Here is a 6601-nt window from a genome sequence, read left to right on the forward strand (position 1 = left end):
CCAGCAGCCTCTTTTTGAGTAACAAAGCATATAACTTTAATACATGTATATAAATCTATCCATGTTTAATTGTTTTAAAATAATTGTTTTTATATTATGTTTTTACCAGTTCTTGTTCTTATCTGTAGGCTGCCTACAGAGTCCCATCAGGGGAAAAAGTGGGGTATAAATAAATATATCATAATATCAATAATATTAACCAAGTGGTCAGAAGCCAAGAAGGAACAGGATTCTCACTTTATTATTGACTCTCATGGGATGTTTAGCTGCCTTATCACACTGCTTGGAGGGGTACATTTAAATCTCTTTGAATTCTGCTTAGGATTTCAGCACCCTGGAGAATTGGATGTTACCTCACCAATAGCACCTCTTGACTCCAGATCTTTTATGAACAAACTAAACAGCGCCAATCCCAGTGAAGATCCTTGGGAGAATCCACACAGAAATTCCACTGCAGAAACAGATCTTTAATTCTGTCTTCCACCTGACATACAGGTTCATTTTCTACATGCAAGCAGCCATAGGAACGGGGCCTTCAGTGCAAGTAGGCAACATGGAACTCCACACAGTGAGGCACTTGTGCGAGTGACGTCCCCATGGTTTGACACAGCCTTCCCCCAAACTGATGCCCACCAGAAGTTTTGGACTACAACTCCCATCAGCCACAGCCACCTCCCATGATGAGGAATGGTTGGGTTTCGTTTTTGGTCCCAGATGGACGCTGTTTAAAAATATAATTCCATAATAGTTGTTGCCTGGGTGTGTGAGAGAATGAATGGTGAGTGGGTGTTTGCACATGGATGAGAGGACTATGGTGTGGTTCTGGCCCTGCTCCTTGCTGGTGTGGCCTTCAAAAGATTACCCCTAAGGGAATGTGGCCCTTTACGGGAGAAATGCTCTCAACACTGTCTTTTCTACCTGCTGCCTTATGCTGTCACAGCCAGGCTTGATTGAAGTAACAGAAATTACTCCATTTGGACCAGATTCTCTGATCAGTGGTGATCTACAGCTTGTATTTCCTCAGTGCAACTATTTGCTTTTACTTTATATATTAAACCCCACTTCCTCTGTGCTTTAAGCTCTAATCTGCTTTCTCCAAGACCTGCAAGATATCAATAAATCCTAAATATTTCTGACAGGTCTTAGGAATGTTGCTTCCAGGGAAACCCGGATGGGTCTGGTCTGAGAGAAAATCCATTCATTCCATGGAAGATTTGCAAGGTGTGGTGGGAGTCAAGGTTTTGGCAGGCAGAGAAGCATCTGCAAGGCTCAGCAATGCTATTTGAGATGAGAAGGGAAGGATGTGTTGCCCCTCAGATATGTAGAAGCTGCAAGGACAGATGGAGGCTTTTAGTGCCAGTAGTGGGGCAGTTAGAGCTGGACCTTGAGGCCAAAGTCCAGGCAGAGAGTGGCAAAGGATGGGCACAGTGGCAAGCAGGCTTCCTATCAGCATCTACACCAACACAGGCATGATGGGGCCTGCCAGGAATGATGCTCTGCAGAATCATTTTTTTTTCTTAATAACATTTTATAAACTGGACTGGCTGCCCAGGCATCTACATGACTATAGGCATTAATTTCATTATTTTTACTTTAAAAAATGTTGTTCGTTCAGAAAGGACGGGAGGGAATATCCTTTTCTACAACAAAATGGGGCTTATTCCCAAGTAAATGTGTTTACCACCAAGACAACAGAAGCAATTCCCCTTTTGCTCCTGTTTATGGTGCTATGAACAGATAGATAGATAGATAGATAGATAGATAGATAGATAGATAGATAGAAGAGGGTTGGGAAAACATTTTTGTGCCAGCGCACTGGGAATGTGGAAGCATTAGTGATGCAGGGAGTGGTGGTGATGAGAGGGAAAATGTTAATTGTGTGCTTCATATTTGAAGTAACACACATGGACCTCTAAAGGAGCCCCCCCCCCTTTTGTAATTCCATTATGATACCGAAGGTCTAAAATGAACTAGCTGTACTATTGAGTACTAGGCAATCAATGGCAGGTGAGTTTAATGCTCCCCCACTGCCCCAGTTAGTACAAGAGACAGGCTATGGGCAGGGTGAGTAGTTGGCAAGAGGGGAGAAATTATACAGATTTCATATCTAAACAAAAAAAATTCCTTCCAGTAGCACCTTAAAGACCAACTAAGTCAGTTCTTGGTATGAGTGGTATCTGAAGAAGTGTGCATGCACACGAAAGCTCATACTAAGAACTGACTTAGTTGGTCTTTAAGGTGCTACTGGAAGGAATTTTTTTTTTGTTTTGACTATGGCAGACCAACGCGGCTACCTATCTGTAACTGTATCTGAAGAAGTGTGCATGCACACGAAAGCTCATACCAAGAACTGACTTAGTTGGTCTTTAAGGTGCTACTGGAAGGAATTTTTTTTTTGTTTTGACTATGGCAGACCAACGCGGCTACCTATCTGTAACTGTATCTGAAGAAGTGTGCATGCACACGAAAGCTCATACCAAGAACTGACTTAGTTGGTCTTTAAGGTGCTACTGGAAGGAATTTTTTTTGTTTTGACTATGGCAGACCAACACGGCTACCTATCTGTAACCAGATTTCATATCTGTCATTCATTCCACATTATGTCTGGGAAGGCGGGGTGTCAACCACATTTTCTCTCCTCATGTTGACAGACATCAGGCGGTAAAGCAGCCACAGCCAGCAGCCAGTGACGCATTAGCAAAACGAAACAATTACATATTTCTTTTAGGGGAACGGTGTATAGAACTCCTGGAAGCATATTGCCTATGGAGGGTGGTGGGAGCAAGGGAAAGTTGTGAGTCAATGGCGTGGGGAAGCGGGTTGCTTAATATATTATGTGGGATTGTCACATAAGCAGTCGGAGTTGCCACTTGATTTTTCAGGCTCACCCCCTATTTCAGGACATTGCCTTCCTATTGACTGTAGCGGGTGCTCTTCATTTCACCAAGTCCATAGATTAGAATGGAGGCTGCTTATTTTATTTCTGGCATGTTAAAGCTCTGAAGTGTCTCCCCCTGCACACACTCCCTTTTTTCTTTTTTTTTGATAACTTAGTTTCTTCAGACAATCGCAACGTGGGGTGGTGACAGTGCCTGTAGCTGATTCTGGACCAGTGACAGATGGGAAACAGCCGTAGATAGTGAGGGTGGGATGATCTGTTTTTGGCAGCCCCTCTGTCGTTGCCTGCGCTCAGAATAGCTGCTGCCGTGACCACCCTGGCCTTCTCGTGTAGGTGTCTAGGGAGGGGCTGCAGCAGCTGCTGCCAATCACCCTACAACGATGGGAGACGGTCCCGGAAATAGAATTTCCCATCGGGATTGTTACACTTGGGGAATCAGTCCATCTTTTCATTGAATAGACCTTTAGAGAGATCTCGGTCCCCCTTTCTCTCTCGAAGGTCCACGGGAGGCCTCTCCCACCCTTCCAATCCCCTCCCGCACAGAGCAATCAGTTTCAAGGACATTTTAGATGACAACTGCTTCTAGTATGGGTGCTGCCACTGACACAGCCCAAATGGATTTAACCTCTCACTCAAAGGTTGGAACTGAAGCATGGGGAAAAGACACACATTTTTAAAAGTTGCTTTTTTTTGTTTAAATCTGCCATTTGTCCCATTGTGGTTTCCAAAGCAGTTTAGGAAAAATGCATGCAAAATGGATTTTTAAAGATTTTAAAAAATAATAATATTCCAGCTGCACAAGAAAACCATCTGATTATCATCTCCGCAGAGGAGGGGTAGTTAGCATGACAACCCAATTCTTGTCAGCAGAGGGAGAACCCAGGAGCCTGTTTCCCATTTTCCTCAACTGGCATGGCCACCCCCCAGCTACCTCTCACCTTTTTTAATAACTCAAAAGAGGCCATGCCATCAAGGGTGCAAATCAATGGCTGTTAGTCATGATGGCTATACAGTGGTACCTTGGGTTACAGACGCTTCAGGTTACAGACTCTGCTAACCCAGAAATAGTACCTCGGGTTAAGAACTTTGCTTCAGGGTGAGAACAGAAATCGCACAATGGTGGTGCGGCAGCAGTGGGAGGCCCCATTAGCTAAAGTGGTACCTCAGGTTAAGAACAGTTTCAGGTTAAGAAAGGACCTCCAGAACTAATTAAGTTCTTAACCTGAGGTACCCCTGTATATTACATACAATATTGGAGTCACTATGCCTCTGAATACTAGTTGGTGGACTCCACATGTTCTGCTTGTGAGCTTCTTCTAGGCATCTGGTTGGCCACCATAGGAACAAAGTTCTCAGTGAGGTAGGCCACTGGTCTGGCCAAGCAGGGCTCTTCTTAAGTTCTTAACCCCAGGTGCATCACTTCCTGTATGGAAGCTAAAACATCTCTTCAAGGTACCATTCATTCACAGTTGAGCAGAATTCTTCACTGTGTGCTTGGCATGTGGTTGAGAACATTTATACTTTGTGTGTAAATTCACCTTACAACTGGGCCCTCAGATTTAAAATGAGTCTTCATTACAAGTAGTATAAGACTTAAAAACAGTTATTAGCTTCACCTGCAAAAATGCTCAAAGAAGAGGGGAGGAAGAAATAAGGTGTGTCTTTCTACCCTTCAGTGCTTACCACCTTACTATCAAGAGCTCTGGCTTCTGCCACTGTCACCCCTACTTCTTAGAAAGGGAGGAGATATCAGTTGTTGCTTGGGTAATGACAGTAACTTGACCTATTCCTGTCGGTGTTTGATGTTTGCCTTGACTGTCTATGGTTGTCATGGAGATCTGGCAGCTGAACTGATGTTTTGAGTGGCAGCAGGGGGTGTCCCAGAGATTGAGAGGTACTGGTGGGGGTGCTGTCTCCAGCATTTGATGTGAGAATTCACAGTTCTCCGCTTGAAAGGGCTTGGATTTCAGGGTGGGTCTGATAGTCTGAATTCTTGATGGGGTGTTCAAGCACTTTTGAGCATCGCTCCCCTCTGTGTGGCACACAACATGTCACTGGCGCTTGGAGATGGAGAGGGGCAGATGAACTGAAACTAGTTCATCTGCCCCTTGCATTGCTCCTAGGTCCAGGGTCCTGCTGGTCTTTTCCTGCTGCAGCCTGCCTCCTTCAACCTAGGCAGGGAACTGGGAGGTAAAGCCAGATGATAAGCCCTTGAATAATGTCACATGAAACCTTCCTTTACTACTGGGTACAGAAAAGCATTGCTGGCTCCATGTAAGCTGCTCCCAGATAATGCCAATGGACAAAGGTTCTCCATATTCTCTAGTATTTTGTCATTGGCACCCATCCCAAATTGCAGTTTTCACTGTCGACAGAGGATCAAAGTGGGCAATTGCGTTTTAGCCTTTCTGAGCTAGTCACACATATAATTGAATTGGGTGTCCTCATAGTGCAGTTCTACCATATTGGATAGGCCGTACCACCACAAAAGTATGTAGCCTTAGTAAAGTGACTACTCCCCTTGTAGTCTAATGTACCCAACACATGATTCTTAGGCCTATTTTACCCTGCACCTAATGTGCTCCCACCACTGGATTGGGAAGTAATGTGGGACATAAACACACCATTAGTCATAAGTCATATCTACCCTGTCTACATTTTGATGCATTTTCCCCAAACTGGTTCAATCTGAATTGAGAAAAAGAACAACCTAGCTGTGTTATGTATACACAGCCTTAAGTGGGATCAGAAAAGTGATGAAATAACTATTCATTTTGCTGCATTTTTAGGCCACCTAATAACAAAGTTATCAAGGACAATTACGACAAAAGTTTATTTTTAGCAGTGACATTAATTTCCAAGTGGAAACTCAATGCCACCTTCCGCTCAGGTTGATGAAAGTTGATTGTTTACTCCTATGGCTGAATTTATATCATATTTTCTCCCAAATAGGCAGTTTTCTTGTTGAAAATATTCCTAGCTTTTGCTTTTAGGGCATACATATATCAGGCCATAATCCACGTATTCTACAACAGTAACCAAGTGCAAAGGAATTCAATGAAGCCACAGAATTGTATAAAAGAAGAATAGTTCATCTCAATACAGTCAAACCTCATGTTACGTTTGCTTGAGGTTGAGCATTTTCAGGTTGCGTCCTGCAGCGACCCGGAAGTACCGGAAAGGGTTTCGCCGCTCGTGCATGTGCAGACGTACAAAATGATGTCACATGCATGTGAAGAAGCGGTGAATTGCGACCCGTGCATGCACAGACGTGGGTTGTGTTCTGCTCATGTTGCGAACGGGCCTCCGGAATGGATCCCATTCGCAATCAGAGGTACCACTGTATAAATTTGGGAACAGATTGTAGTTCAAAATAATTATAAAATGTAATGCTGAAAACACCACTTTGAGGCATATGATGTGGCCATGCCCTATGGTGTCTTCTTTCTGGTCAGAAATTAACTTTGCTTTTGCAAAATCCTTGGTGTTTGCAGATATCCACACACTCTCTAATTATATTTTTGTGGTGTGGGGACTGATGAACAACAAAAGTGAATCCAGCAAGCCGTTATGGTTCCAAAGATGCTTCTACTACAAGACTTGAAGGATAAACACCCACCATCTCCTACTAAGTGGTCTGAAGATCTCACTGGTTTTTATGCATTCAAATGCATTGCTTTCTCATTTAGATACTTGTTTGGA

Source organism: Podarcis gaigeae (genome assembly GCF_964106915.1).
Source record: "Podarcis gaigeae genome assembly, chromosome: 1".
Classification (NCBI taxonomy): Eukaryota; Metazoa; Chordata; class Lepidosauria; order Squamata; family Lacertidae; genus Podarcis; species Podarcis gaigeae.